The 25,370-nt window shown below is 37.4% G+C and overlaps 1 protein-coding gene across 4 annotated transcripts in view; it reads right to left on the bottom strand.

Annotated features, from left to right (window-relative positions):
• The window catches only part of FREM2 (FRAS1 related extracellular matrix protein 2), a 341,111-nt gene that overhangs the window by 275,801 nt on the left and 39,940 nt on the right, over nucleotides 1-25,370 (bottom strand). For 2 of the 4 annotated variants that reach the window (XM_021065218.1, XM_021065216.1), the window contains exons 3-4: nucleotides 11,325-11,429; nucleotides 9,625-9,695 (exon numbers count right to left, since the gene is read on the bottom strand). The exons of 1 other annotated variant lie outside the window; for it this stretch is intronic. The gene's annotated coding sequence lies outside the window, so the exon portion shown is untranslated. The remainder of the gene's footprint in view (nucleotides 1-9,624; nucleotides 9,696-11,324; nucleotides 11,430-25,370) is intronic. One more of the 4 variants, XM_021065215.1, reaches the window with a different exon arrangement.

Genomic DNA, 25,370 nt, shown 5'->3' with positions numbered 1-25,370 from the left:
AGCAAATGTAATAAAATGAAATAAAGAGATTGACTTGAAATTCAATGAGTTTTCCTGGGTTTGAAATATCATCAAATCTACTATTGTTTTTATTTATTAAACTGTTTCTTTATAGAGACGTCTCAAAAATAAAATTTCTGCATTTATTCTATATATTTGAAAAATATGACCTATTTTAAAAAACAGAATGGGTTTTATGTCATCCTGTATTATTAACGATTTTCTGATGTATCACCATGGCAACCTTATGTTTTCTCATATAGAAACATTTTTTCTGAGCAAATATATTATACCAAGTGCTTCCTTCCTAAGCAATGGAAAAATCCTCTCTAGTGCCTGGGGGAATTCTGAAAGAATTTAGAAACAAATACTATTTATCCATTTCCCATGTTTTAGGAGAGAGAAGATTTATAAGAGTGCAAAATAAAATTAACTGCTACTTTAAAAAAACAAGTTTTAAAGTTGTTAAAAAATACATATATTTATATACATTTAAATGAAATACACTTTAAAATATTTAAGTTCTTAAATAAAGTCAGATATCATGCATTTTCTTAAGTTTTAAATGAGATTATTACGTAAAAGTCAGTGTATCTGCTACAAAAAGAATAAAATACAAATTGAAAGAGAATGTTAAAATTCTGATCTACATTCTCCTTTACATCAATAAATAAATATTCCTGGGATGATGATCTAGATTGGGAATTAACGATGACAAATTTTAACCTCAAACTTTTGACACTGCTCTTCATTCGTTTTGGTTCCTGTTTTGCGGACATACACAGGCATTACATTTCTACTGCGCCAGGGTTCTGTTTAGTCTCTCTCCAAAGATCTACCCTCAATTTTGGCTCTTTTTCAAATTAGGGGTCATGACTGAGCTTCTACACCAATGCTACACTGCCTTTTTTTTTCTAAAATGGGGGTTAAAATTAATCACTAACAATTTCCAATATGTTTCCTCTGTAAAATATTTACCAGATATTTGTTGTGACTGAAAGTCATTGGAGGACAATTCACCCAGGTTTCATGAATGATGCATATATTTCCTCATTTTGATTTTTTCTCTAGAAATTTTGATTTTTCTCTGCTATGGGTTAGAGATTTTCCTTTTAGGAATATTTAGGGACTCTGCAGTAAGGAGTTCAAAATAAAGGAGGTGTTTGATGCTCAATAATGTTTTTCCATTAAACAATTCTATCTTTTATGTGATTTTTCAGTTAAGCTAAATTAAACAGACTTCCAGGGTTTCAAACAGTAATATTGAAAGATGTTATGGGTCATAAAACTTTAAGAAAGCATTCATGAAGCATATATAAACAATGTTCTTACACAAATGGCTGTGATTAAAAACAATATTCCCATTATAACTATATAGCTATCTCAATTCTCTCCATTAACTGGGTAAAATGCTATTATTTAGTGCTGCTTTGAAAGGATTAGTGGGCAGAATCTTATTCTTTCCTTTTTCAAAACTTCAAAGTAAATAGCACAAAGAGCATATAGAGTAACTTAAAAGAAAAAAAAAAGATTTGCTGATGCAAACAGCATGAAGGCTCAGTTTGAGCACCTAGGAACAGCAGCTTGTCAGAAACGCAAGGCGGCATTTAGTGTTGATTGTGTTATTTATAGATTCTGAAGTCCATTTGTATTCTATGAAAAGTACAGGTGTAGAGAGGAAGAATTCCTAAGGTGCCTTTAAGGACCAGGCAAAGGAAAATTATAAGCTTGTGATTCATCCACGTGGATGTAATTGCTGATGGAAAGGATGAGCTAGATGAGAAAATAAACAGAAGCGTCAACATCGTGTTGAGAAATGATCCTGCAGACAACATGCCTGATAGAGTAGGAAGCTAAGTAGCGACAGAGTTCCTCCGGCTCCACAGTCTGCACGACCAGCCAAGTCCAAAGTGAGAGCACATGGGTCAAGTCATAGAATCTTCACTGTGGCTTTTAAGGCTATTTTTTTAAACGAAAGAATCTCACTTCAAAAGGCATTCTTTTTTTCTTTTCCTGTCTTTTTCTTTTTTGCCTTGGGAACAGGTTACTAAAGAAAATCAGGGTTCAGGAATTCCTCTCTCACTGTAAGCCTTAGCACCTGGCTTGGAGCAAAGTACTGCTAATATTTACTGACTTTGGAGTCAACATCCACTAAAATGTCAAGAACTGAAGGGACAAAAGTAAATCCAGTTGGATAGAGTGAAAATCAACTGACCTCTTAATGAATTATATAATGGATCCAAAATCAGATTAGAAATATAAGGCCTTAGAAACGCACTGAGAATTAATCAGTACCAGAATGATTCATTTCTTTTGTGTGCTTGTGTTGGAATATCTAAGACAGCCAAACTTTGTGTACAAAATCAGAAATATATCTCTTTACCGGTTCTGTAATTCACTAAGGTGAGAGTCCTCAAAGAATCCTTCAGATATTATCTAACTTACTGACATTTGACATTTGACAAGTTTTTATCTAAATTGAAGCTAAAAAGATGAATGTTCCCTCTTTTAGACATTATAAAGCAGTCGATTTTCTATGTCTTTCTAATGTTTCACTGGAATCAATGACTGAATATCATTTGCAACTTTTTTTTAATGATATAGCCATGGTTTAATATATTTTTAGAGAAAGGTTTGTAATCTGACTGAATTTCTTAATGTGACTGGGTAATTTTATGTGTCAACTTCCCTGAGCTAAGGGGTACCCAGAGAGCTGGTAACACATTATTTCTGAGTGTGTCTGTGAGGGAGTTTCTGGAAAAGATTATCATTTGAATCAGCGACTGACATGGCTGCACATCATCCAATTCACTGAGGGCCCAAACTAAACAAGAAGACAGAGGAAGAGTTAATTCTCTCTCTTCTTGAGCTGGGACATTCATCCTCTTACTCTTGAAGGGCCTCTGGACTCGGGCTTACACTGCAGCCCTCCTGGTTGTCCAGCTCGCAGACAGTGTTTGTGGCATATCTCGCCCTCCATGACTGTATGAGTCAATCCCCGTAATCAATCTCCCCTTACACACATCAGTGTATACGCTACTGGTCTTTCTCTGCAGAGCCCTGACACGTTGTAACTCTTTCTCACTCTTCTTTGGAACTGAATATGGATGCTAATGGACACTGTTAATGTGAACTTTCTAGTGTTTTTTCTAAAGAAAAAAGCTTTCTTTAGTAATCGTTTTTAACTCATCAGTAACTATAGGGGGTATGAAGCCAAGTGTGAAGTGACCACTATGATAAAACTAGTTTATATACCAAACCAAGAGACAGAAAATTAAAGGCAGCAGGAAGAGGAGAAAGAGCATCTGAAAGTATCATCAGCTGGAGAGCAAGAAATTACTTTTCTTTCTTCCTTCCTTTCTCCCTCCCTCCTTCTTCTCCCGTCTTTCTTTCTTTCCCTCTTTCTTTCTTCCTTTAATAGCCACTCCTGTGACATATGTGGCCTACGCCACAGCCACAGCAACATGGGATCCAAGCCACGTCTGCAACCTACACCACAGCTCATGGCAATGCCGGATCCTTAACCCACTGAGCAAGGCCAGGGGTCGAAAATTCGTCCCCATGGATGCTAGTCAGATTCGTTACCACTGAACCACGATGGGAACTCCTCTTTCCTTCTTCTTCTTTTTTTTTTTTTCTTTTTACCAGTCTCATCCTTGGCATATGGAAGGTCCCAGGCCAGAGACTGAATCTGAGCAGCAGCTGTGACTGATGCAGCAGCTGGTGTGCAGCTGTGGCAACACTGGATCCTTTAACCCACTGCATTAGGCTGGGATTTGAACCTATGGCTCCACAATTGGATCCTGAGCTGCTGCAACTGGATTCTTAATCCACTTCACAACAGTGGGAGCTCTGCATTATCATTTATTAAAATGACATTTTCCCAGTCTAGGAAGAGTGAGAGTTTATTCCGGGGATGCAGAGACTGGAATATTAGGAAAAAACCCAATATCATCCAGCACATTAACAGGCTAAATAATAAGTCATATAATCATATCATTCAATATAGAAAAAGCATCTGACAAAATTCAATACATTTGCATGGTAAACATTCTCAGAAAAATAGGAATAGCAGAGAACTTAACTTGCATTGAGTACCTAAGAAAACTTTGAGACAGCATGATATTTAATGGGAAAGACTGAATGCTTTCCCCATAATATTGAGAGCAAGGCATGAATGTCTGTTCTTACTACTCTGATTTAATCCAGAGCTCAGGTTTAGGCAAAGGGTTCTTTGACTTGACACCAAAAGCACAGCTATAACAAACAAACAAAACAAAACCACACATGTCCTTTAGTGTGTGAATAACCATACAATAACAAGCTGATACTTTCACATTATGAACTATTTAGCAGTAAAAGGAACAGACTGCTGATTAACCCAACGACCTGAATAAGGTTCTGGACAATTAGGCCGAGTTTAAAGAAGAAGCCAATTCTAAAGGATTACATAGTGTATGAGTCCACTGATGTTAACGTTCTTGCAGTCACAAAATTATAGAAGTGGAGAACAGATGTGTGGTTACCATGGAATGAGGAGGGGACGGAGACAGGAAGGAAGTGGATGTGGCCATACAAGGACAACATGAAGCATTTTTGTGGCAATGGAAATGTTCTGTATCTTGGCTGTATCGGTGTCAACATCCTGGTTGGGAGGCGGATTACAGTTTTGCAAGATGTAATCATTGAGGGATGCTGGGCAAATGGTTCACAGAGTTGTTCTCTACTATTTTCCTACAACTGCATGTAAATCTACAATTGTTTTAATTTTAATGGAAAAAATGACATACTACTTGCTCTATCAAATTGATCTATGTCCTAAAGTTTTTCATATTATTATTGTTTTTTATGTTACTTTTTGCTAGAAGAGAGGCACTAAGAAGCATAAATAAGCTGTGATTGTTCACAAAGCTTTTTTTTTTTATAGTGGTTTTGAAAAACTGTGAAATACATTTTATAATAGTAGAATCCCAAGCTACTGTGAAATATATAGGAATGAAATGCTAAGATATTTGACATTTTCTCCAAAAATTTTCAATAAGACATGGAACAACTGAAAAAATAGTACTGTGGTAAAAATCTTGATAAGGGTCAAAGCAGAATTATGAGTGTAGGGGAATTCATCATACAATTTTTTCTGCTCCTAAGCATTTATGAGAATTTTCACAAAAAAATGGCAAATAGTAAAATATGGAGGATTTAGCTCACTTCAGATTTCTGAGAATTATGTAATTATACATCTGTGTATAAGTTATGATGTTTAATGTCAAAGTCATCTTCGTGCTACACGTCTCCAACCAGATTTGGATGCTGTACGGGTATGGTGATCGTAACAATGGTTGTTCAAAGTTTTGAAATTTAATAGACAAGGGGAGAGATGTAGAGCTCAAGATATACATTTCTCTCATTTATGTGTTCAGCTTCTTCAAACAGAAAAGGTGACAGAAATTTAACGAGGTAGATATTAAAGCTTGTGATGTTTTAATTACTACGTTTTGATAGTATATCAATAACATTAAATTCGTATCTTAATGACTGGTATTGCCATGTAAGCAGGAAGGGCTGTTTTACAAATATCGCTGCCTGTTATTCTCAATTCTAAATATTCATGTCATTCCTGCTTTCCCCTGATTTCCTGCTGATTTACACAGCTGCCAACCAAGGATTTTCAATGCCATATGAACGTTGAAATATGTTAAACTATTCAATCTGTTCTTTAATTTAATTAGATGAAATTCTAACTACAATAGAACGATGAGTTTAATTTTCTCCCTTCTGGTGTCTAAAAGGGAATCTTGTCTCTGCAAACAGAGAACTCACTGGCATTCTGCTCTCTAATCACTATGTACTCTGGGGACGAGCTGGCCTATGGGAAAGTGCACATTTGATCAGCTGTCTGGAATAAGATTTACGCTATTTTGTGGAACATCACAGGCAGAGAGCATTCTTCCTAGTGGCATTTATATGTTATCTGGAATTTGAGCTCTGGGTAAATATTCCAGTTGACTGACCTGGCTTCCAAATAGTTCTTCCTCCTCTTCATCTCAACACTTCAATAATCACATCACACCCAGAACGAGAGTTTCAACCAGCCCACTCACAGACCAGTGATTTTTGGCTTTCTAACTTATGAACCAGACTAAGTCCCCAAACCTCACGTTTAAACTGTGTCCTCTGTCAGGGTCTTCCATCTATTTATCCTATTACTTTTCATTGTCTTTCACCCTCCGGACTGAGGGTTTGTTGCTTGGCTGCCTAGGCCATTCACATCTCATGAATCATCACTAAACTTATCTCCTTACCCTCTCTCCAACCTGTTTTAATCACTTTGAAGCTCCTTCCTTAATGGAACGGGGCTCTTTCCACACTCTGCTCCTCGAATGCTGTACCCGGATGTGGGTGGAGAAAAGATACCACAGTGAACGGATTCGCATGAAAACATGGTCGCAAATCTTAGCTCATAGCCTTCTCCAGTAACCTGAAACTGCCCCAATTTGCTCCCCAACTTGACAGAACATTATTTCCTAGGTTCCCTCTCCTTCAACCTCCAGAATTCCTTTCTCCACCCTCTCCTACCAAGTTAACACCTCTTCCCAGTCAACAAAACTCAAACAGTTTTGGAAGCTCGGAACATACTGTTCTAAACAACTAGAACACAGATGAACACAACAGGCCTATTCCTTCTTCATAGATCATATATCTAAGAAAAGAAATACACAATAAACATGATGAATGATATAGTAACGTAAAGGTATGGTCAGGGAGGGGCAGATTTCCCCTTCCCTCCCTCTTGAGTTCTTGTGGCTGGACTGATAACGAAATGGACATAAGACAGGTTAACAAGGGAAAAGGAAACAGATTTTTACTCATGCACATGGAGGTGGCCTAGAAATGGGACCTAAGACTGGTCCAAGGATGCCGCTTCTATACTTTTTAGACAAAGAGACAATACATTTGTAAATAACTGACAGGACAAAAACACTTGGGTTTTGTGTGCTCAATTAATGAGGACTGTACCAGAGTTCAGTCTTGGGATAGTAAATTAACCAAGTAACAAGGTTTGTTTATACAGACTTAGCCAAATTCTCTATCTCCGGCAGAAGCGTGTCCTTGTATCTCCACATTCAGGGAGTGTACCTTTCACATGAGAGATTTACTTTCTGCTTTCAGGGGGACAGAAAGAAGGGTCAGAGCAGCCCTCCTGCACTGGCCATTTCTTAATTAATTTCAACTCAAAATAATCAATATGCCTTTGAAGCCCATATGGGGCAACCTGCTCTGAGCCCCAACAGTATAATATATTTATCTAGTCCCGTGGTTTTAAATAGTATCTATATGCTAATGGCATCTAAATTTATATCTACAATTCAAATTTCTCCCTTAGGCTCCAAATTCATTTATATATCACTTCATCCCCAACAGTGCTGCTTTGATATCCAGAAGATGTCTTAAATTTAACTTGTACAAAACAGATTTTTTGCTAATAAGATACTTATTAGTACTAGTATCACAATCAGAATATGGCATAACTTTGCAAGTTTAGAGAAAAATCGATGTGATATTTATGCTTTATGTAGCTTGTGTTTCCTTAATAGCCAATCATCAATAAACGTGTATAAACCGAGGGCCCTTGGTGAGCGTACATGTACAAGCCTCCTCAGAATCTCCTGACTTTGAAGAACCTCAGATTCATTCCCCACTCCAGCCATGACCATGGTTGTTTCACTCTCTGTGGGCTTATGTTGCTACCACACGCAGAGCATGTGGCGACCCTCCTTTATTCTGACTTGGATGAAATGCTACGTCACAGGGTGTAGAGTCTGACTTCCTGGGCAGCTTGTGAAGGGGTGGATGGTGCAAACTCAGAAGCACAGGGTAATTATCTTCCTTTAGGGCCAACTTTGACAAATGGCAGAAAGGAGATTGGAGGGGACCAAACTAGATAAATTCTTTACCCTTCCCCCTTTCAAAGTTTGGTTTTGAGGCAAAGTTTGGTTTGTGCAGATGCCTCACGTAACGGGGCGCTTAGCTAAGAACAAAGAGAGGTGCCCGGGCTGCTGGAATGGCTGTGTCTTTCTACAGCTCATCGCGAAGCAGTAACCAACACAGAAACACATCATCTTTCTGGCCCCGTGTCTTTTTCCCTCCCTCTACTCCTTGGGGTTGCACCTCCTTAATAAAAAAACCAAAAACCAAAAACCAAAAAAACCATCTTTGAGATACTGAATGCTGTATTTACGTGGTGAGCAATATCACATAGTTAAAATTTGTAACTGAAGAGTGTGTTAAAGATTAAACACCCCCTTTTACAAATGAACAAACTGAGGTCCGGAGAAACTGCGTGATTTGCCCAAAGTCCGAAAGTTCAGTTTCTGGCAAATGAGGGCTTTATTTCTTATTCCTGTAGGAAAAAGTAATTTCACCAGAATTTTCGCTAAGAACTTACAACACTCTTGAGATACATAAACAGCTTGGTTAGCATAACTTCCCTATTCTGCACAACACTATCAGGAAATATCTTTTTAACGTGGTAAAACCAATTCATCATCAGATAATAACATGGTCATTTTATGTTTAAATTCTGGGCACTGAGACCCAGATCTTGATTCAAAGAAATTAGTTATTTCAAGTCAAGAACAAATTTTCCAGTACTTATTCAGGTAACCACGTGCATATCAAAATTAATTCATCTTTTGATAAAAAAGATTGCTTTAGGAAATACTGAATGCCATTTCTTTCCTCCTAATCTGAAATTGTTGAGGGAAAAAGAACACACTTCACAGAATCTTCTCTACCCATATTGATTAAGCCAAAAAATTTGTAGGCCCAATAGTGTATAATTTGATATCATGGCTTTTCAAGTTTCATTTTAAAATAAAATAGGTACATATAAACAGTTTTGTTGTAACAAAAACTATTCAGATTTACTTACAACATATATATTAAGTCAAGTGGACAACAAAAGCCTATGTCAACATATCTATTTATTCTCTAACATCATGCTCTACAGAGGAACAATGCAATTGATAGCATCCATTTCTAAGGGCTGAGGAATGTAGAGCTTTTATTACAAGTACAAATATGACAGTGAGCTGCTTCATCTCTACTACACTGAGTTCATCTCTACTACATATTCCTTCTCCCTTTTATCTCAAGCCTCTGCTAAGCCCTATATGCATAGAGGTGGAAGTACCCTCTACCCAAAATGGTGTCTGGGAAGGGTTTTAACCAGGGACACCACTTTGAGAGTAGTGACCTTTACGAAGCAAGTCAAAGATTTTACATTGGAAGACGTTCTTTAGAGAAAAGTTGAGACACTTAAAACCAAAGAAAGGTGGTTAATACCAGGGTTATAAACAAAGTTGTCCAAAGGTGGAGTGGGCAGCTTTATAAATCTGAGAGCTTTACAGAAGTGAATGGGATAATTAGCTGACACTGAGGAGGTATAAGCATTGATCAATGGATTAGATTAATATTTTGTCCCAATCTGGATTCTTGCTTTCACCCAGAGGTGCATTCTTTCACCTAGAGATGTATCATTATGTGTTCAGTCATCATAATCAAAAATAGTGCCCAGCAGTAAAATAACAGAACATCTGAGCATTTATAATGTATTTTACTTACATTTCTTTTTCGCAGTGACTTACATCAGATAGTTATTCTTGTGGATGTCTAGCACCAAGGTTTTTAAACATCTATAAATTTAAAAGAGAATTTGAATCCTAGAATTAAAATCATGGCATAAAGGCCTCTCTAAATCATTTTACTGTGAACATCTCCCAAAACAGTAAAGATAATGAGAAAAATAAATAAAATTTTATCATTGATAAAGCTAGGTGATACCTGTTTCTTTAAACTACTAAAGTGTGAATATCAAACAGGGGTACAAAAAATGCTTAGAGATATGTATGCACAGGCAGATGTAAGACAAAACAAGGAAAACATTTTTATTTAAAGTGCAGGTATAACTGATTCACTTTGCTGTGCTCTTGAAACTAATACAACATTGTAAATCAATATACTTCAATAAAATTAAAAAAATAAAGTTGGTAGAAAATCAGTAACTACTTACTTGGAACAAAAAGAAAAGGATGCACAAACTCAGAGTATATACTTCCTAGAACCATTTTTCGAACCAACCAATTAACAAAGGCAAGATTAAATGAAGACAGACAGACAAGCCATTTGGCAGAAATCAATTGGTTGATAAGGCTGAGCAGAAAAGTGGAACCCTGAAATGTAAGCAGTTGCTGATTTCATCTGGCTGGGAAGAATCAAACATTGAAAGAACTCACACGCATGTAAGACTCTTTGGTCTTACCACGCCCTTTTTTCACATGAAGCTCTTATAAATTCCAGAAATGAGTAGTATATTTAAAAAGTGTGTGGGGGAGTTCCCATCGTGGCGCAGTGGTTAACGAATCCAACTAGGAACCATGAGGTTGCGGGTTCGATCCCTGCCCTTGCTCAGTGGGTTAACGACCCGGCGTTGCCGTGAGCTGTGGTGTAGGTCGCAGACGCGGCTCGGCTCGGATCCCGCGTTGCTGTGGCTCTGGTGTAGGCCGGTGGCTACAGCTCCGATTCGACCCCTAGCCTGGGAACCTCCATATGCTGTGGGAGCAGCCCAAAGAAATAGCAAAAAGACAAAGAAAAAAAAAAAGTGTGTGGGAAATTTCCATTGTGGCTCAGTGGTAACAAGCCCGACTAGTATTCATGAGGATGTGGGTTCGATTCCTGGCCTCGCTCAGTGGGTTAGGGATCCGGCGCTGCCCTGAGCTCTGGTATAGGTCACAGACACAGTTCAGATCTGACATTGCTGTGGCTGTGGCATAAGTCAGCAGCGGTAGCTCCAATTTGGCCCCTAGACTGGGAACTTCCATATGCCACAGGTGCAGCCCTAAAAAGTGTGTGTGTGTATAGAATAATACCCTGCCAAAAGGAAGAAAGGAAGCAAAGACCAGAAACTAATGGCAGAAGTAGGACACTCACCAGAAATGAGTTTTTTTACTGAGTAGATATAAGTCATGACCAACTATTTTTATATCTTATATTTTGTTACATTTCAGTAGTGTCATGAATCAAATCCCTTCATTATGCCCAGAATGGAAATAAAATGGAACCCAAAGTAAAGAAATAATGGAAAACACCTCCATTTATAGTAATGCTAAAAGATAATTTTTAAAAACTGAGTTTAAATCAAATACAATGTGTGTAAGGATCTTAACAAGTTTTTCCAAGTGAAATTCAAGAAGCCATAAGTAAATGTAGAGATATAGCATGTTCACTGCTTTAAAGACTTAACTTGCAGAGCTATAAGTTCTTACCAAATTGATCTTTTAAATTATGTGCAATCCAATTCAAAATCTCTCAAGATTTTTAGGTAGCAAGGTACAAGACGATTCAAGAATTTACGTGGAAATGTAAATCACCTAGAAGAAATGAGGCAATTTTTAAAATAAAGTGTAGTATTAGAGGACTTAAGACTATGTGATTTTAAGACATGTATGTAGAGCTCCTGTGATGAAAATAACTGGGCAGTGATGGGAAAATATACATATAGATTAGTGAGACAGAACGGAGAGTTCAGAAATCATTCCACACACGTATAGTCAATAATTGTGGTGGGAGAATTCCATGGGAAAAGGAAAGTCCCTTCAGCAACTAGTGCTGGAACATATATATCTATATGGGAAAAAAAAATCAACTTTCACCTCATGCCATGCACAAAAATTCACCACAAATGGATGACAGGCTTAAATGAAAAAGCTAAAACTATAAAGTAAGCTAGAAGAAAAAAAAAATACAGAAGAAAATCTTTGACATTTTAGGTAGGCAAAATGTAATAGATAAATTGACAGGACGCTGTAAACCAGCTATAATGGAAAAAATAAAAATCATTATAATAAGAAAAAAATTAAAAAACCCCAAAGTGGAAAAAAATTTAAATTGATAAATGAGACTTCATAAATATTTTAAAATATTAACTCTTTGAAAGACAGTTAAGAAAATGCAAACAGTAAATTGGAAGAAAATTCTTGCAAATTACATATCACATAAAGGACTTGTATTTGGGATGTTTAAATAACTCATTTAAATAACTCAATAATAATAATAATAAACCTAATAGAAAAGTAGATAAAATACTTGAACATATATTTCACAAAAAATACAAATGGGGAAAAATGCATACACGAAAAGAGGCTCCATGTCATCAGGGAAGTGTAAAGTATGCTCACAATGAGACACTACACCTCGATTTGAAATTCTAAAATAAAAAAGACTGAAGCTACCATAGTGAGCAAGAATTCCAGCACTTGTACTTTATTGGTAGAATAAAAATAGCGCAACTTTGAGAAATAGTTTGGTAGTTTCTTAACTATTTCAATACGTAGCTATAATATGAATCAGCCATTCCATTCCTAGGTCATTACCCAAGAGATGGGGAAACATGCCTGTGGACACAAAGGTTTGTACATGAAAGCTCCTAACTTTATTTGTAATTAACACAACCTGGGTAAACATATCAACTGATAGGTGGATAAACAAAACATGGCATATCCATATAAAAGATACTACCAAGCAATAAAAAGGAATGAACTACTTACATACACAAAAAGCATTATGTTGAGTGAAAGAAACCAGACACAAAAGTTCCATTTATATAAAGTTTATATAAAGTATAAAATTCTAAAGATGAAAACTAATGTCAATAAGCAGATCTGCGGGCACCTGGAATGAGGAGTGTAGGGAGTAATGAATTATGAAACGGCACAGGAAAACTTTTCAGTGTGAGGTAAATGTTTTATATCTTGATTGTGATGGTGGTATTCACAGGTATGTACATCTTTCAAAATTCATCAAATTGTCTATTTTAAATATGTTCATTTTCTTGTATGTGAATTCTAACTTAATGAAGTTATTAGCAAAAAGAATACTATGCTGTGACCAAGTAAAGTACATACCAAGAATGGACAAAATGTTTCAGTACTTTGAAATATATTTTTATCGCTTTATATGATACTATATTTAAAAGGAAATGATCTTCATACGACGGGAAGTCATTCAATAAGATGCAATGTTCAGCCTCAGTTTTCAACATTCATAATATAAAGGAATAGATACGTATTTAGCGTTGCTATATAAAACCTATTCAGGGAGTTCCCGTCGCGGCGCAGTGGTTAATGAATCCAACTAGGAACCATGAGGTTGCAGGTTCGGTCCCTGCCCTTGCTCAGCGGGTTAACGATCCGGCGTTGCCGTGAGCTGTGGTGTAGATTGCAGACGCGGCTCGGATCCAGTGTTGCTGTGGCTCTGGCGTAGGCCAGTGGCTACAGCTCCGATTCGACCCCTAGCCTGGGAACCTCCATATGCTGTGGGAGCGGCCCAAAGAAATAGCAAAAAGACAAAACAAACAAACAAACAAAAAAAAACCTATTCATACAAACACACATAAAGACATAGAGGAGTGAGACAGAGAAAGAGAGAAAAGAGACATAGAGATGTATTTAATAGAACTTCTGTGCCTGAAATGAAAAGCAGAAGCAAGTCCCAGGACAAAGATTCTTTTATCACTGTAATTTAACATTCTCCTGGAATTATCAACCAAGGGGAAAAAAAAGAAATATTAATATTGGAAGGAAAAAATAAAATTATCTTGTAGTTTATACTATATGGTCAGAAATTCTAGAGAATTACCTGTAAAAAATTATGGAGAGTAGCAGAATCCAGCAGGTTCTGGCTACATTATTCATACAAACTTAAAAGTTGTCTTATATAAGCACCATTGATAAAAAGGAGATTGGAAGAAAAAAAATAGAATCAAAAATACCCCAAGATATATGAAATGGAAAAAAAAAAGATACAGAACACTACCAGATGCTACTCTTTGTGCTTAAAATTTTGTAAATATTATTTTGCATGCATAATTTATCTCTGGAAAAAATACACAGGAGCTTCTTAATAGTGATAATATATTGTAGAACTTGCACTGTCTTCCCAAGGCATGTGTGTCTTATCATGCAAGCTAAGTTTTTAGAATCAGTGATCCTCTAAGTCCTTCTTATCTGCTTAAGATACATCTCAGGCTTTGCCCCAGAATTACTGAATCAGACAGAATCTTTATCTTAATAACACCACTTGGTTACTGACATGGGTGTTAACACTCGGGAAGCATTGCTCTAAGTAATCAGTTCATATTTACTTAGTTGAGAGTCTGGAAGAATTTTTTTGAGAGAGCCAGAAAGAAAACAACCATTTTTGGAGTTCACACAAACCAAAGAAAATCCAGAGTGATCAGCAGAGGGTGTTAAAAAAAAAAAAAATAGGAAGAAAAAAAAGGAAAATGGGAAGATTCAAGCTCCTTCTTTGATACATATTTCAATTACTGTATTGTCCTGCCTGGTGACAGCTATTCCATATTTCATGTTGATGCTTTGAAAAGGAATAGACCATTTTAAACAATTGTTTTATTTATTTATTTTTTGATGTCTTTTCCAGAGAGTATTTAGCCTCCAATTAACTGAGCCAATATAAAACACAAACACAGCATGTTCTATTTTCCATTCTTTAGAAATATCTAGAATCATGAATTTCAATGATTGATTTATTTGCATTCTAAGCGGTAAATTATTATTTTCAGCTCTATCAGCAATCCTTATAAGTATCTGGAGATGGTAAACAATTATCATGTTAATCAAAAGGATGTAAAGTTACTTTTATTACATGAGTGAGAATGTCCTAGATTTTCCCAATTATAGGCAATATTTCCATTTCCTCCAGAAATAATTTTAGAATCAACAGATATGCTTTTAAAATTTGATGTTTCTCAAATTTAACCAATATAAGAAAAATACAAAAGAACTGTATTATGCCAGTCTTTTAAGAACATGAAACCAGGTTTAGCAAATCATGACTAGTTAAGTATAAATTACAGGAAAATAATAAAGTGGCATAAGGGACTGATCTGGTGTATATTTGAAGAGAATGTGGGCTCTTAACAAGCATAGCCTATATGGCAGGCATGTTTTCTGTTCGATAAAGTAAGAGCTTAGTGAGGACCAATAAGGGATGAAAGATATTTAATATAAGTAATAGGAGATAGATCAGTTGTCTAAAAATCAATAAGATTCCTTGGAAACTAATGTAAATCCTAGCAGGGCTGACTCACTGTGTTTTCTGTCAAAGACAGGCATTGAACTGGGTACCTTGTTCAAATAAAACCCAAGAACTACCAAGAGCCTTTTGCTGAATAACAGATATTCAAATACCATATTTGTTGTGTATAAAATTAGTTTAAGTTGTTTGGTAAAAATAATAGGGAAATGCAAGGGACTTAGACCAGGCAAAACAATCTTGAAAAAGAGAGCAAATTTGGAGGACTCATACATCCAGATTTTAAACCTACAGTAATAAAGACAGTAGGGCACAGTGTGGCATAGGAATAAACACATAGATTGGTGGAACAGAATGAAGATACCAGAAGTAGTTCTTTACAATTATGGTAAGTTGATTTTTGACAAGGGTACCAAAAAGTCAATGAGGAAAGAAGAGTTTTTTCATCAACGATTACTGAGACAACTAGGTTTCCACAGGCAAAAGAATGAAGTTCATCTCCTCCCTCACATCCTACTGGAAAAAAAAATTAAAAAAAAAAAAAAAAAGAACACCATCAAGAAAATAAAAAGACAACACACAGAATGGGCCAGAATATGTGCAAACTATCTAACTGATTTATATCTAGAGTAACATCTAAAATATACAAAGAACTCCTATAACTTTGTAATAAAGCAAATCACTCAACTAAAAAAAAAATGGGTAAAGGATCTGAATGCACATTTCTTCAAAGAAGATATGCAACTGACCAAGAGACACATGAAAAGATGCTTGACATTATTATTCATTAAGTAAATGCAGATCAAAATCATGAGAGGCTATTTCGCATGGACTAGGATGGTTATAAAAAAAAGACAGCCAATAACTAGTGTTGATGAGAATATGGATAAACTGGAACTCTGATACATTGCTAATGGGAGTATGAAATATGCAGGCACTTTGGAATATAGTATAGAAATTCCTTAAAATATTAAATATAGAGTTATGATATAGCCCAGCAATTCCACTCCCAGGTAATATACCCAAGAGAATGGAAACAAAACACACAAATTTTTTTTAGCAAAATAGCAGCATTTTTCATAATAGCCAAACTACAAATACAACCCAAATTTTCATCAACTGATCAACAAAATGTGGAATATCCATACAATGTTATTCAACAATAAAAATGAAGTACTGAACACTGATGAACTTTGAAACATTATGCTAAGTGAAAGAAGCCAGTTATAAAAGACTACATATTGTATAGTCCTTCTTATGTGAAGTATTCAGACAGGCAAATATAAAGAGATAAAAGATTAATAATTGTCTAGGGCTGGGGGCACTGAAGGCAAATGGGAATTAATTGCTAATATGTTCCAGAGTTTCTTTTTGGGGTAATGAAAATATTCTAAAACTGGTGTGAATATACTAAAGTCCAGTTAGGTTGCAGACTTTAAATGGGTAAATGGTATGGTATGTGAATTATATCACAATAAAGCTGTTAAAAATATTTTGGGATGCTTATGTTAAATGTTTTATGCTTGTTTTATATAATATTTAAGAAAAGGGGGATTTTTTAAGACAAAAGAGAAAATAGTATGAGTTTCTAAACTTAAAACTGCCAAGAATTTAAAATTCATGCTCGAATGTAAAATATGATCAGTACAGTCACTGTGACAGTATCTTTACCCTGCATAATTTAATTTTCAAATATTTACACATTCTTTAAAATCTAGGAGAGTTGAATCAATATGTGGAAACACTTTAAACTCTTTAGAGAATTGCTATCATATAAATCTTCCACAATATTCAGTCTCAAGTAACTGCTCTGGAAAATAATCTTTGAAAAGAGTTTCTGTTATGATAATTTCTGGTAGAATGTGAATTTCTATTCCATTGAGTTTATGGTGTTCATATAATTAAAATACAGTCAATTGCGCTGAGAGACTATTACATTTGTGAGGTTTGAGGAACAATAAGAAATGTGACATTATAATACATTCATGTTTTTAAATGAGTACCAAGTGAAGATGCATTAATATTTTTAGCTAGAAATGTGTTAATTACTCGCTGATGTTGTAGTGTCAAAAAGGAGAATTTGACTCTTAACCAAAAGGAATTCATATTTGAAAGCTCATTTCAGCTGAAATGGAAATGTTAAATAGAGAATAGGCTGTGAAGTCAGATGACTGGCAGTCATTTACATGGTCATGGCCAGATTCAGGACTTGGTTCCAGGGTCTGGGTGACTGTTGCCCCGGGTTTCAAGATTGCCGTTGAGCCTGATTCTCTCCAGCCCAGAATGTCTCCCTCAGACTCAGGGAGCCGGAAGGAAGGAGGAAGATCAGTGGAAGCTGTAGCTCTTCCCTGGGGATCTGGGTGTGTATTCAACATTTAAACACCTGTGTACCAGGCATTATGCAGACCCCTGGCATCTAAAGCACTCGTGACTTCTAGGAGCTCTTGGATTATTTCAAAGAGCAGTAACAGGACCAAATGAGGTAGGTCCCTGTAGGCTCCTGTAAGGATTAACTCTGAGGGCAATGAGGAGCCACTGCAGGGTTTTAAGTATAGAAATAACATGACCTGTCTTTCTTCATGTGCAAAAGAGAGAGGGCTGCTCAACTGAGAACACGCTGTCGAGGAGGAGCAGGGGTAGAACAAGGGGAGTGTTACAGTTATCAAAGGGAGGGATGGTGTGGCCCTAACCAAGGGAAGCTAGAAGGGTGGCTTGCAGTGATGGGGGTTTCCACACCCTGGACTAGGATACAGCTACAGTCTGATTTGCATGGATTATGGATACAGAGAGAGATGGGAAGGCCAAAGCCAAGCAGCAAAGAAGCTCAGGGAGTTATTCCCTTCCTGCAGCTCAGCCTTAGACACAGTGGCAGGGAGCAGGCTGAGAGACAACAAGCACAGGTGGCAGGGCTAACATGTGCTGGGGTGCAAACAGCAACTTCCAGATGTATAGAGGCTCTAAGAAGGGAAGACAGGATGATGGAGTAAGTGATGGGACAAGAAACGGCAGTGACTTCTGATACCTGGTTTCCACGGAAACATTTAGTCACCGATTCACCAGTCTGGGAAAACAAGCATGCACATGGATCATAAAGACTGAGAGGAGTGGATGACATCTTAGAAATGCTAACTGCCCCCCATCCCTCTCCTAACACACACAGCATTCTTTCCAGGAACCAGAGGAAACTGGGTTGACAGACTACCATTCCAAGGAACCCGCAGCGTCACTGAGGTCTAGAATAACAGACTTGGAGTTCCCGTCGTGGCGCAGTGGTTAAGGAATCCAACGGAGAACCATAAGGTTTTGGGTTTGATCTCTGGCCTTGCTCAGTGGGTTAAGGATCCAGCGTTGCCGTGAGCTGTGGTGTAGGTCGCAGACATGGCCTGGATCCCATGCTGCTGTGGCTCTGGCATAGGCCAGTGGCTACAGCTCCGTTTGGCCCCTAGGCCTGGGACCCTCCATATGCTTCGGGTGTGGCCCTAGAAAAGGCAAAAAGACAAAAAAAAAAGAGTGACAGACTTATTATTTTCTGCTTGCTAACTACTCCCCAGGCTATTGCATTTTTAATGAAAGTATAGTTGATTTATAATGTTGTGCCAATTTCTGCTGTGCAGCAAAGTGACTCACACACACACACACACACACACACACACACACACACACACACACACACACACACACACATACACATTCCCTTTCTTACATTATCTTCCATCATAGTCTATCCCAAGAGACTGGATAGGGTTCTCTGTGTTATACTGTATGACTTCACTGCTTATCCATTCTAAATGTAATAGTTACATTTTGAAATTACATCTCTAGATACTCAAGAGTCCAGGAACTCAGGTTATACTGTCCAGTCATTAATACAGTCAGCACTTTTGAGCACACTGTGCTGTGGGTAGAGAACAAAAAGAATAATCACAAAATTCAGACCCTGCCCTTGAGAAGCCCAGAGTTAAACTATGAAGAAACATTAAACGGCATATATATTCAATGTGGAAAGTAAGTCCCCCAGGCTATGTCTGGGGAAAATTCATCCTGATTTGGCCTTTGATATATATATATAAGATTATAGTTTGCAGTAGGAGAAGAGGGTGGCTAAAAAAAATCAGTAGAAACAAAACATTTTTGAAATAAAGTAATCATGAGAGGGAAATATCACTGCCTAAAAGAAGGGATGGCAAGTGGGTTTTTTTTTTTTTTTCCTCTGAATTTCAGAAAAATACTTTGTAAGTCAAGGAAGGATTTGGAAAAAGAATCTAAAAAATTAAGAGGAAAAGACTTAGGACATTAACTTTTAAAAAAAGATTATCTAAATTTCTCTATCTCAGTCACAGATTTTAGGCATAATGACCAGTACCTTGAAACAAAAGACATGGAGGTCTGAACAACCATGCCCAATTATTCCAGGGAGATTTTGAAAATGCATTGTTCTTTACTGTGCCTGTGGAGAGCATGGGGGGCAGAACAATGGCTTCCAAAGACATCTGCCTACTCCTCCCTGGAACCTGTGAATACATTTTTGCCACATGGCAAGGGCTCATAAAATTGCAGATGGAATTAAAGTTGCTAAGTAGCTGACCTTAAAACAGTCAAAGTATCCTGAGTTATCCTCCAAAGTCTAATGTAACCCCCAAAGTCTAATGTAACCCCAAGGGTCCTTAAAAGATGGAAGAGGGAAGCGGAAGAATGTGTAGGAATAATGCAAATGTGCTAGCCAGGAACGTGAACAGCTTCTAGAAGCTGCTTCACTCCTAGACCCTAGACCCGCCAAGGGGTAAGTCTAAGTTCTGCATACACTTTGCTTTTAGCTCAGTGAGATCCATTCCAGACTTCTCGAGAACCTTAGAGAAGTAACTCCCATTGTTTTAAGCCACTACATCCATGGTAATTTGTTGCAAAAGTGTTAGGAAATTAACACAGATGGCAGGGTGAAACTGAATCTTAATATAGCCCCCATTTCCACTCCTTTCACACCCCCCCCATGCACAGTTATTTCTGACCAATACTTATCCCCAGCTTTGTATCCACAGTATCCAGCATGGTGCCTGGTACACAGTAGGTACTGGGGAGGTATTTGTTGAGTCAATAAATAAATGAGAGACTAACCCAGTTTTACCTTCAGTGAACTACCTTCAGTAGTTCATCCAAAATTTATATTCTTTTCTACTATATAATTTTCTTATGGCCTCAGACTCTGGAATTAACAGTGCTTTCCTGGACAGACAACACAGAACAGCTAATGAGGAGGCTTCCTATTGGTCATCAGATATTTAAGTGCATGTTCATTAGGAGTTCACTTCCCTGCTGCCTTGCTTTCCTTATTCTTCCACATAAGGACAACATTCAGCTCTTTTAAATCAATCCAGTTGCCATTTTAAAAGACTTGGATAGAATGAATGGGCCGTGGACTATAAGCCCTGAAAAACAGAGTCTGAAACAAAAGCCTGTGAAAACCTGCAGAAAGCCTGAGGGGCTCTAATTTGGAGTTATAAATCTCAAGACTTTCTTTTTGCTTTTTCAACAAACTGTTCAGCTCCAACTTAATGGTTTTCAGTTATTACTACTTATAATCATGTATCTGCAGGGGCCCCTCTCTCCTACCGTCACATTGAAACACCTTGTCACACAGGTAGTGGGACTGTGAAAACTGGCCTTGCATTCTTTCTTTTTCGCTGCTTTTCATCTAAAATTATTCATACACTGAAAAAAACTCACCCTGTTTACTAATCACTGCCATAGAATTATTCATAATAAAAATAATTCTGAGTACTTTGAACATTTAGCACCTTATTCAAAGCACTTCACACACTGAGGAAAAATATTTTTCATGAGAAAATAGAGAAAGACCTCAGAAAAAAAAAGAATCTCATAATCTCACCACATTATTTCAAGTTACGTAAGTAAACACTTTTTAAATTTTGGTGTTCATCCTTTCTGACTTTCTTCCCATTTCAAGATTTCAGCCAATTGTCTTCGAAGTGCGCCTGGGGGTTGGCATGTAATTTGAAATTATTGCATTTAGTTAGCTATTGAAAAAGACTTTAAGGGTGAAAGTCAGAGCTGTAAGAATAAATGCGAGCTTGATCTTAGGAAAAACCAAAGTGGCCTCGGCAGTTAGGGACTTGCCAGGCACTGTCAGCCATGCCCTACTGTTGTAAAGAGCTGGCCTGGTGTCCTTAGCTGGTCCCCGGGGTTCTCCTATTAAACATCAACAATATTCAGAACACCAACATCAGAGGAGGCCACTCTCTGACCATACTGGATCAAGACAAAAACACATAAGAGAAAAATTTTCCAAGCCACAAAAATTCCTCCATTTTGTCTGATATTGCTAAATATAGCTTCTTTACTAAACATTGCATTCCTTTCATTCTAGTTCACCCTCATTTGAGATAAGATTTATTGAGCTATCCAGTTATAGAATTAGCTGTTTCCTGACAACACCTAATCCAGAGTGAAGCCCTGCTTCCTTAAACCCTCCACAAAGCCACCTGAGCAAAGCCCTCCGCCTAGTAAGCCCTTCTTAATACCTGTTACTGTGATGTCTCGCAGGCCCCCCGTGCTGTGTATTTTCTGTCATTGCAGTTGGCAGTCAACTCAATTCGTTCAACTACACATATGTTTCTGGCGGCCTTTGCTCAGAGAGCCCTGACATTTGAGAGAAGAACATCAAATAGATCACAAAACCCGTTTGTTAATTTTTGTATGCTATTTATATACTCTGAATTTTTTTCCCCAGCATTTACAGGGTCTAGCTTAATTCTAGGCGGTGAAGATTCTGCAGTGAAAATGAAAAAGTTCTAGTTCTTAGCGTCTCTACAGTATCCTGTATTGGGTTCAACAATCATGGTTTAAAGAGATTAAATGTTTCCTCAAAGTCTGGAAGAAAAGCCATTTGTACATCATAAGTTTTTCCTCCAGATACTTGTGTGTAATTTCCTCCGTGTAGCTCTATTCCTAGGTGTTCTTAACAAAGAAATGTACACTAAAAAAAATATCGCCCTACAATATACATACAGTTGTATAGAGATGTCATAAGCCAGATGTGCATTAAAGAAATTATCTGTATGTGTTCTGTATACAGCAGTCCACTAATGCGCTTATTTTTATCTACAGAGCTCGATCACTGTTTTGCTGTTCAGAAAGAGATTTTCTTGTAAATTTTTTATGGTTTTCATCATCTAAGCATCAAAATACTGCTAATTCATCCATCTTCAGTATCCAAATGCTGCAGCGTTTTAGACCCGTATTGGTTTTTAAAAAATGTTTACTGTTTTCTAAAGTTGTAATTGTTATTGCAGGCTTTTTAAAAAGTTGTATTAGACACTTTTTTGGGGGCGGGGGGGTTGCTCCCATGGTAGGTGAAACTCCCTGGGTCAGAGATTGAACCTGTACCACAGCAGTGACAATGCCGAATCCCTAACCTGCTGTGCCGCCAAGGAACTCCTAAGAGGCTTTTTAGGACTATAAACTAGGCCTAGTGCTTCACAGAGAGAACGGGATTTAGTGTGCTATCTCCTCCTGAATGTTCCAAGTTAGGCAAGCCATCTCCTTAGTCACCGTAACTTTCCAATAGCATGGTGAAAGTATCGTATTTCTCTATATAATTTCATTTAAGGATAAATATTGTGGTATAAAATGTGGTATAATAATATTATTTATCATTTCAGAAGAGTGCTCTTTGAGATAGATTAGCAGGAAAATAATTAATTATTAAATTAAATAATTTTTCATTTCTCTCCCCACTCCCCTTCTATATTGGTAAATACACCACTTTCTGGAGCAATTTGCTACTTTATTTCCAGGTCAAACCTCCAGCTGGTATTTGGATCTTTGGAGTAGCTCTGGAAAACAGTGGTCCTGAATTCAGAGTGGGGCTGACAAAACGGATGCTCTGCCGAACCCCTTTTACCATGTAATCCATTAATATTGTCAGTCTATCAACACTGTACCTGAGGATTATACCGAATGTAAAGAAATGTCCATGCTTGGGAAGGAGTCCGTCAAACAGAAAACAAGCAGCAGGTGTGCAACACATGTTCATCTTTCACAAAACAGCTTTGGTCTGACTCAGAACCAAACAGGATTTTCACATCATTTTTATTTAAAAATTCTATTTGGAATTCGGGGCACTTCTAGATAATCTGGTATTAGTTCTTCATTTATCAATGATAAAAAACAGTGAACAAATTAATTGCTAACATGAAAGCGCTATAATCTCTCCTAATTATACTGATTTTAAAAGTCCATGTGGGTGGACTGTTATTAAGTATTGGCACAATTTGTTCCTGAGTAGGCGGCAGTGCTGTGCCTGATGTGTCAGGAAATAAGACTCGATCCAAACTAATGCAAGAAGCATTTTCTTTCTCAAAATGTATTTAAACGTTTAGGAAAAGGAATGGCATTGGCAGAGTTGCTTTTAGGCTAAAAATCAAACTCCTCGCTTCTTGCAGGAATAAAGCCTCTTACGATCTTGCATTTGTCTGCATCCACTGCTTCTGAATTTTCACACAACCTTGCAGCCATGTGTTCCATGACTTTTCTAGGCTTCATGATTTTTAGTATTGTTTTCTTCTTGGCCAAGACAACTTCCTCCTGGGTTCTCCCAATTCTAAAGAGACTATCTTATTTATGTTTCCAGATTCTGTTCCGGTATCACCTCTCCCAGGAAGCCTTCCGGAATCTCTCAGGCACTCTGCTCTGTGTTCCCAGCGTGCACTGAAGATGTGACCATTTTCAAGATTGAGTTGTTTGGAGTACTTGTTTCCTTGTCAGCCTCCCCAGTTGGATTGCAAGAAACTTCAGGGCACGAACATTATTTTGTTCATATATTCCTGCCCTCTCAATAGTTTGAATGAATGATTTAATTAGTGACTCTAAATAAATGAACAAATCAATATTAAACCAGACTTAATTCTTTAAATAACCCAGCTAGAAACTATATTTTAATAAAATAGCTGAATAGCATCTGCCCAATTTTACTGGATCTAAGTATGTATATTGATATACTTGTTTTTTTCCATTGAAACTAGGAGAGCAGATTTCTACATCCATGCTCCTGGCAGCTTTATGCACAACAGCCAAGAGGTAGAAATAACTCCAATCTCTACTGACAGATGACTGGACAAACTAAATGTGGTCCATACATACAGTGGAATCTGATTCAGCCTTTAACAAGAAGGAAATTCTGATATATGCCACAATATGGATAAACCTTGAAAACTTTATGTAAGTGAAATAAGCCAGACATGAAAGGACAAATAGTGTATAATTCCGTTTATATTTGGAGTGGTCAAACTCACAGAGAGAGAAGGTAGAAGGTTCCCAGAGGCTGGGGACAGGGAGGACTGGGAAGTGAGTGTTTAATGGGGACAGAGTTTCAGTTTGGGATGATGAAAAAGTTCTGAAGATGGAGAATGCTAATGGTTGCACAATATGAATGCACTTCATGCCACTGACCTGTGCTCTAGAAAAGGATTAAAACGGTAAATTTTATATTTATGTATGTTTTACCACAATTTAAAAAAGAATTGTATTATAACATGTTATACACACAGTCTCTAGAGGATAGAGATGTATGTTCAGCAGAACACGTTTGGCAAACGTCCCCTGGAAACATCACCCTTGTGGAGGGACTCCACTCACTCCATGAAAACTCACCTTTAATCGGTCACAGAAAGTTGGGGAGACTTGAGACAAAGCCCCGGGACACATCTTAATTTACATGGAACTCAAGGATTTGAGATTAAAAAAAAAAAAAAAAGAAAAAGAAAAAAAACCCCAAAAACAAAAACCACCTTTTCGTGGTCTATAATTGGGATACAACCTTTTAAATCTGGAATAAGATGCAGAAAGACAATAGCACTCTTGGCCATAAAGAAGTCTGGTGGGATAGGTCAGATGGAAAACAGGAATCAGCATAGGCAGGAGCAACACCTGCAGGTTCAGTGGACTATATCCTGTACTTGGCGATCTCTTCCCTTCCCCAAGTATGTTTGTGACCTGAGAAGCAGAGGGCTGGGGCATAAAGAGAAAAAAGAAAATATCACAAGGGGGTCAACCACTCTCTGGGAATCAGCCTAAATGAGCTGCTCAGGGAAAGTGAGAGGAGCTCTCCTACCAAAAGGAGAGGGAGATGAAAAGCAGAGGCCAATGGCCTGACGGTACAAAGTCAGTCCACATTGGTACAGTGGCCAGAGGCATTAGGGATGGAAACCAGCCCAGTCAGCAGACCTATGATGATCAAGAATGTC

Source organism: Sus scrofa, chromosome 11, assembly GCF_000003025.6.
Source record: "Sus scrofa isolate TJ Tabasco breed Duroc chromosome 11, Sscrofa11.1, whole genome shotgun sequence".
In the NCBI taxonomy this organism is placed as follows: Eukaryota; Metazoa; Chordata; class Mammalia; order Artiodactyla; family Suidae; genus Sus; species Sus scrofa.
Note: the sequence above shows the minus strand (reverse complement) of the source record. Positions and strands in the feature narration are given on the sequence as shown.